This window comes from Lactuca virosa, chromosome 7, assembly GCF_052849685.1.
Source record: "Lactuca virosa cultivar CGN04683 chromosome 7, Lactuca_virosa_CGN04683_v6, whole genome shotgun sequence".
Lineage (NCBI taxonomy): Eukaryota > Viridiplantae > Streptophyta > Magnoliopsida > Asterales > Asteraceae > Lactuca > Lactuca virosa.
Genome location: NC_136432.1, coordinates 256,671,737 through 256,679,961, shown reverse-complemented (window position 1 = coordinate 256,679,961; position 8,225 = coordinate 256,671,737). Strand labels below are relative to the sequence as shown.

The 8,225-nt window shown below is 34.0% G+C and overlaps 1 long non-coding RNA gene across 1 annotated transcript; it reads left to right on the top strand.

The window, feature by feature from the left end:
• Nucleotides 1-1,253: 1,253 nt before the first annotated feature.
• On the top strand, nt 1,254-3,026 carry LOC145124441 (uncharacterized). The gene is made up of 3 exons (XR_013715619.1): nt 1,254-1,359; nt 2,290-2,353; nt 2,936-3,026. It is a non-coding gene; the product is annotated as an uncharacterized LOC145124441 (long non-coding RNA).
• The last annotated feature ends 5,199 nt before the right edge of the window (nt 3,027-8,225 follow it).

Here is an 8,225-nt window from a genome sequence, read left to right as displayed (position 1 = left end):
GCACCTATATAAGGGGTGCGAGACCTCCCGGTTAGATGTTTGAAATTTGGCCTTTTTCACCCTTTTTCCATATTTTCTTACATTCCGACATCCCCCGAAGCCCCGGTACTAATTCCAAAGCCCGAAACACGCCCTGAGATTCCCGAGAAGCCCGAAAAATTTATCTTTTTGGTTTCGAAGCTCTACCTTCGCAGAGCCCGGTTTTCAAGAAAACTCCCGGTTTTCAACGACGAAAGTCATATTTAGAGCCGAAGTGCTGCCCGAATTACTATTTTCACCCCCGGTTATTTCACGGTGAGTTTAATATATAGGAACAATTGTATGTTATGTGTTATATGTGCTATGTGCTTTTCCATGTTATCATCTTGAGTTGTTGTTTCCGCTATTTTTATAGCAAGGTTGTACCTCTGACTTGAAGTGTATGACATAAGTGTGACAACCATCAAATTTCGGTCAAGTCAAAGTCAAACAAAGTCAACTAGTCAAACCGGTCAACTCCATTAACCCTTGTATGATAGGGTTTACGTTATGTAATCACTGTACAATTCACTATTTTAATGAGAAAACATCATTTGGAAAGTTCATGTGTTTGATTTTCCTTAGCCTTAACAGTGCTAAACAATGAACCAAAGCGATAAAACACTATTGCACAATCATCGGGATTGTGTAGGACACTAAATCATGGCTTAACGGGGTCTATGGACCTTGCGTTGCGAAGCCGGACACTCAAAAAGATCACAAACGAAACCTCTCTCAATCTCATTCAAACCCTACTCAAGATTACTTGACGCTAATAGGATCAAAACCCATACACTACGATATAAATTGACGTTAATAGCAACATAGTATAGTACAACGTTATAACTATAATCAAATACAATTATGATACCATATTAAAATCAAATCAAAGTATAATGCTCTAATTAAATTAAAAGAATCAAACTTGAATGCTATAATTAAACTTCAAATCAAAGTAGATTGTTATAATCAAATCATAACCTATCTTTTATAAAACTCCATTTTTATAAACTTTACATTAAATTTTATAAAACACTATTTTTATAAACTTTACTTTAAATTTTATAAAACTCTTATATTAATTATGTAAAAGATGCTTGTGTTAGTGGGAAATTATGAAGACCACCAAAAGCAAAAAGATTATTCTCATGGTCTCCCACTCACACCTCCCATCCACTTTCCTTTCATTTTTCTCCCAACACATTATTCTCTTCACCACTTAAACCTTCTCTATTCTTTCTCTCACTCTCAATCTCGAAATTTCCTCCAAGAATACTCATATTCCATCCAAGAACAATCTATTATACTCAAATCTTCATCCCTCTTGAAGCATTCATCAAGGTATGTTGTTAAAAGTTTCAAATTCATACAAGAAACAAATTAAATCCACCAAAATATCTAAAACTCATTTTTTTCATAAACCTGATTTTTCTCAGAATACCATCAATAAAATAAGAAGTTCTGGAAATTTTCAGAAAATAACTTTTTTTTATTGAATTATCATAATTATTTCAATAAAGTAGGGCAATAATTCACATAAAATACTTGTTGCATTCAATAAATTCTGAGAAAATTCTGGGATGACATGTATACTGATTAAACATGATATATGAAGTTTCATGCATTTATATTACTGTTTACTATTATTTATGATTTTATTGATTAATTAATAATGAAATATATAAAAAATACTTCCCCTAGTCACAAATATCTGAAACTTATACACTGAGCTCTACATCATGTTATAAAACTATGGTTAATTTTACAGATTTTTTGAGAATCATTTACTATTTTTCCCGAATTTTGTGTTGTTTAATCATTAAAATATTAAATAAATACTAAAACAGTTCAGAAAAATATACAAATTTTACAGTAATTCATATTGTATGAAATAATGATTTCCTAATAATTTCATAATTTTTCAATACTGTTTACTATTTAAAACTATTTTCCTAAGTATTTAAGCATGTAAAAAATGCATTTTAATGATTATTTCATATAAATAATTGTTAAAATCTGTAAATAATTATAATTTGGCAAGGTATTATTTTAATAAGAAATTATTAAAATCTGGCCTAAATTGAAAATATAAATTAATTATGCAAAGTAAGTAATTCAATTTAAAATTCATTTAACAAATAAATACCTTAATATTATAATCAAAATGAATTATTGTTAATTCATCTAATATAAGAATACGTGTCTAATTATTTGTATTAATACTCCATTCTTGTTTAGCAGTTCCTAAACCAAAACTATTAATTATATTAGGTTCTACGCCATTTTGACCCGAATCGTCTATCGTACGACACACGCATTTCATTTTGGGACTAAAGTGAGTAATCTACCCCATATTTTATAATTTTCAATACTTTTGGGGTGTATCATGTGGTTCTAATATGTTCCAACTTCATTTTATTGTTTTATCACAACTGAGACATTGTTGGGACATTTATACGGGAGTCATTAATTGTATAACTATTGTTTGTTTACGCTACATGTACTTGTAGTGCATTATCATTTTTAGTCTAATCTCCATGACTATGCCCGTATTCTTGAGGTACGTTATGGACAATAATAGCGCTATTGGGTTGACCACCCCGCCTTGGGACGCTAAGGTGATTGATCGCACGTGGTTGAGTGTGTATGATGATTAGATGCTCCATCCTATATATATATATATATATATATATATATATATATATACATATGTATATATAGGGTGAGGACTTATTGTTGTTGTTATCATTTGTTAATCAATTTTTGATTTATAAACCGTTATCTCAAATACAATTGTTTGCCGACTTCAAAAGAAAACAAATTTCCAATTATAAAGGTTTCAACTTCACAAATTTCTCTACTAAAATTAGATTACTCACCAACTCTCGTAGTTGACCTGTTTTTACCCATGATGCAGATTTGAAGAATGAAGTTGATGAAAAATAGGTTGTGCCTTAGAAATCCACAAGACTATTTAAATTTGATGTAATAAATGTTGTTCATATTTGGATTTGTATTTGTATGTTGTGTATCTTGTTTGCATACTTAGTACTTAATTGAATCTAATCATATTATAACATAGTTGTAATGAGACTTTGAACAATATATCACGCCTCGATCGATTCCGACAAGGATCGGGGTGTGACAGATTGGTATCAGAGCCCTTGACTATAGGGAATTAGGTTAATTGCCTTGACCTAGTCTATAGCCTCTAGGGTCCTCTCGTATGCTAGTTTATAAAATGCACACACAACTGTATGCAATTCGCACTTAGAAAATCCTAGGAATACCTTTGTGTGTTAATTGCTCCCTTATGTGCATACATATTACTCCTGACACTTATATGTGTGCATACACTTGTGAATATTCTCCACTTTCTCTGAAAATCACACACATACTCAAGTTGTTTAACAAAATGTATATACATATATGTATTCCTTAGAGCTCATAGGAAATTCAAAGTCATCCACTCTAGTTGGGTAGGATCATAGTAATGGACGCGTAGTAACTGGAAGGGGGAGGTGCCGGTAGCCCGAAAGTCCTGACTAGGTAAGCATTCGTATACATCCCAATCAACCGAGGGACCAGTTTGCTTATCTGGGGACCAAAGGCGAGAGTTCCCAAACCTATAGGCCAAAACGCGTCATTCACATTACTTTTGAGCCATCAAAATACCCGACCTCATCAAACGTATCCGAAAGGATACACTCCAAAATGGCCAACTCATTGGACTATTAAGTTCCCTAATGGGCCTAGAAGTGGGAAAGAAATGTGAAAACTTAGTTTTGTGGGGGCCCACACAAGTGCTACATGTTTCACATTTAGTAACCATGGAAAGCCCAAAAGGTGCCCAACACTCCTAACCATGGCCCAACAAGTGTTTTACAATTATTTTACCCAACAATGTCTAAAAAAAAAAAAAAAAAAAAAAAAAAAAAAAAAACTTTATTTCCCTAATCAATTTACAAATAACTCACAAGTCCATATGTGTGTTTCTCATAGTTGACATGTTCCTTGTTTGGTTGTGGACTTAGGGTAGACTCATTAGGATCAACAGTCTAATAAAATTTTAATTACACATAATTGGGGGCATGTCGAGTGAATCTTAGGAGTAGATCAGACATGGAACAAATCACAAGATTATAATCAAGTTATTCCTACTAAATTCATAAGTCTATTTATATAGACCTCTGGTATAAAGTCGTCAGCGTAGTCGTGTCGGCAATCTAGAATATAGCTAAATACATAATACAAACTATAATACCCAAATTATACAAAATTTTCTGCATAAAAAATCAATAGACAAACACAATGAAACTAAAAAAGGTATCAATCTATCAAGAGAAAAACACATACAATGTAGATTAAAATCCACTAATTATAACAAAATGGCTAAAAGAAAAGGTAAGGACTAAGGATTGTTAAGTCCTCTCTTCTTATAAATAGCTTTGAAGCAAGCTTGCCTAAGCTTCTTTGTTCTTTCTGTCAATTCCATACCTGGCAATTTCTCCATCATCTTCTTGTGCCCTGCTAACGTCTCTACCTCCTCCTTTAATCCCAACTCCTATTTTTTTAGGTAGATGCAATATATTTTTCGTGTGAGTTCATAAAATTTACAATGAGTTAAGTTTATGTAAATATAAATCAGAAATCGTAGTAAAACAATTGATTCGATGTGGCATATGCCTAGGGCCTATGTTTAGGTTATAAAGAAACTAATAATTAAAATTTTAGAAAATACCAAAACTACTTTGGTTACCAAGTGCATGCATACATGCATGAGTAATGTATAGAAGGTTATTATCGTAGTTTACCTTGGCATTTTGAATGAGGGATTGAAGGCTCTTAAGTTTTCTATGAGGCCATCTGTTTATGTTTAGCTCTCTGCATCTTTTCTTCAACAATGTTGACCCTATCCCTAGTTCCTTTGCTGCCATGATTATCGGCATCTCAAAATACTTCGATATCTCTTCAAACTCCAATGGTCTCAATCTATTTGCCACCTTCCGGTCACCGTGATCAGTGGTGGCAGCACTAGAACTACCTATAGCCTCACCACCGGATTTACAATCTTCACTGAAACTAACCAATGGTAAATTACCATCCTCCCAACAATCCCATAAGCTGATATCTTCAAGGGGGTCTTCAAGGGGATCAAGATCATGAAACTCATTTCTAGAAATGATGTTTTGATCTTTGTTAAGTACTGTGGAAACATTCTGATCGAGCACTTCATGCGATTTTTCCGACAACTCGAAATCCTGATGGTTGAGCAGGTCACCACTGCAAAAATCAAACCATGTTTTGATCAATATAAACAAAATCACTTTTCTATGCGAAAGATGGTGTAATGAGTGACATTTATATATACCTGAACAGATCCTGATGATCAAAGTACTGAAACCGATCGAGGTCATCTATGGGGTTTTGATGATCTGCAGGCGGATTCATTTGTGAGGGAGAAGTTAAAGAGTCGCGGTAAGAATGTTCTGATTTATATAAGGGAAGTGGGAGAAGTAACGAATAACAAATAAAGAGGAAATGAATGGTCTTTGAGCCGTTACCTTCTTCTGTGATGATTTATATAAGGTAAGTGGGAGGAGTAATAAATAAAAAATAAAGAGGAAATGAATGGTCTTTGAGCCGTAACCTTCTTCTTCAATTCACACACATATACGTATATGTTGCTGCAAATTAGGACTTTTGTGCCTCATGCATTTAATGCATCACATGCCTACTGCATATTCTTGACTTTGAAGCTACGTACCAGTTTCGAATTTCCCCAGTAGCACACTTTTCATTAGAAAGTACTCCAAGTCTTCACACATGCAAATTATGACTTGAGTGTCGCTATAGGTAACTAATAAAACTTTATTTTTTTAACCCCTTAAATATCAGTACAAGCATCTAACATCGACATTTAAATTCTAAATTTCTTTTTATTTCTAAAACTAGCATCTATTCAAGTCTATAAACCATGAATCTTGGGAACACGGCAAAACCCAAATAAGTCTTATCATCTATGTAAAAACTCAGGGTTTTTACCAGTGAATCTATCAGTAGCGGAGCTTGAACAATTAACTTGGGGGAGGGGGGCCGAAAATATTATAAACTGAAATTAACAAAAAAAAAATTCAAAATCAAAATCAAAATTTGAACAATAACCAATAACTCATTTAACAATAACCAAATCTATAAGTTCATAACTTATAAATCAAATTGGAAAATCGCCAAATCACAAATGACAGCCAAATTAAAAAGAAACTCAGTAAGACAGTAGTAACGCATAAATAGGCAACGGATTGACTGAAAACAGCAGCAGCAGTGCAATACGCCAACACCAACAATCAACAATCTTACAATCAGAAAAGAAAGAACAGCTGAACAGGATATGGGTCTCGGGATTACATACCTGATTTCTGTGAAGTGTGAATAGGGATTTGGGCATTAGGCGATGGCGATTGGAGAGAGTGAGACCAGGCGACTGACTTGGCGAGACAGCGAGAAACGAACAGCAGGCGAGATAGGCAGCGAATTGGGCAAATAGGGATGAATCGATTTTGATTTCTTGATACCGGGCTTGGTAACACTTGCCTATAACCCAAGTGGGGTAACAAAGTGGATGTTCATTTGAGTTGGCCCAGTAGGCAATGTGGGCCTGAAGAGCCGAGGCATGCTATCTATCCACTGTCGAGAGAGAAGAGTTTTTGCAGCTCTGTGAAGCCAGCCTGACGCATTGCCTCTTTCTCTAAGACCCAAGCCTAAGCTCAAGCCACATGAATCAACTCTCGACTTGGATCGGGCAAGAGTATTGGACCATTCTGATTAGGAATCGGGAGGGGCCAAAGCCCAAGTTTGAAGATAGCAGGCTTATAACAATTTTATTTTGAACTACAATTCCTACTCCTGGCCCCAATAATACTACGCCCCTGGAATCTATGATGGCTATTGTAAACGTTATGGTCATATATCATTAAGATTCTATGGACTTAGAATGTGTGATATACGACTAGTTTACGCCAATCGACTATAAAAGAACTAGTAGGACTTATAATGCAAATTTCGTCAAAATTTGTTGAAACATTCGTAATGATGGAACTCGCTAACTACGTTATAAAATATTCATAGTGGTAATACCAAGGATAAAACAGGGAGTATAAAAGCACACATAGAATACTCTATCATCCCAAAACAATAAACTCCTTTTAAATTGACTCAGTTCAAGTTACAATAAGAAATTTCCAAGGTCGTCATGTGACATCAGGAGGGTTGTTCCTCACCATAATCAATTTCTTGTACTATGCAAAGTTTTCCACATCTTTTTCCAAACTCTTGAAGTCCCAATCAAAATGCAAATTTCGGGACGAAATTCCCTCTAACGAGGGGATGATGTGACAACCATCAAATTTCGGTCAAGTCAAAGTCAAACAAAGTCAACTAGTCAAACCGGTCAACTCCATTAACCCTTGTATGATAGGGTTTACGTTATGTAATCACTGTACAATTCACTATTTTAATGAGAAAACATCATTTGGAAAGTTCATGTGTTTGATTTTCCTTAGCCTTAACAGTGCTAAACAATGAACCAAAGCGATAAAACACTATTGCACAATCATCGGGATTGTGTAGGACACTAAATCATGGCTTAACGGGGTCTATGGACCTTGCGTTGCGAAGCCGGACACTCAAAAAGATCACAAACGAAACCTCTCTCAATCTCATTCAAACCCTACTCAAGATTACTTGACGCTAATAGGATCAAAACCCATACACTACGATATAAATTGACGTTAATAGCAACATAGTATAGTACAACGTTATAACTATAATCAAATACAATTATGATACCATATTAAAATCAAATCAAAGTATAATGCTCTAATTAAATTAAAAGAATCAAACTTGAATGCTATAATTAAACTTCAAATCAAAGTAGATTGTTATAATCAAATCATAACCTATCTTTTATAAAACTCCATTTTTATAAACTTTACATTAAATTTTATAAAACACTATTTTTATAAACTTTACTTTAAATTTTATAAAACTCTTATATTAATTATGTAAAAGATGCTTGTGTTAGTGGGAAATTATGAAGACCACCAAAAGCAAAAAGATTATTCTCATGGTCTCCCACTCACACCTCCCATCCACTTTCCTTTCATTTTTCTCCCAACACATTATTCTCTTCACCACTTAAACCTTCT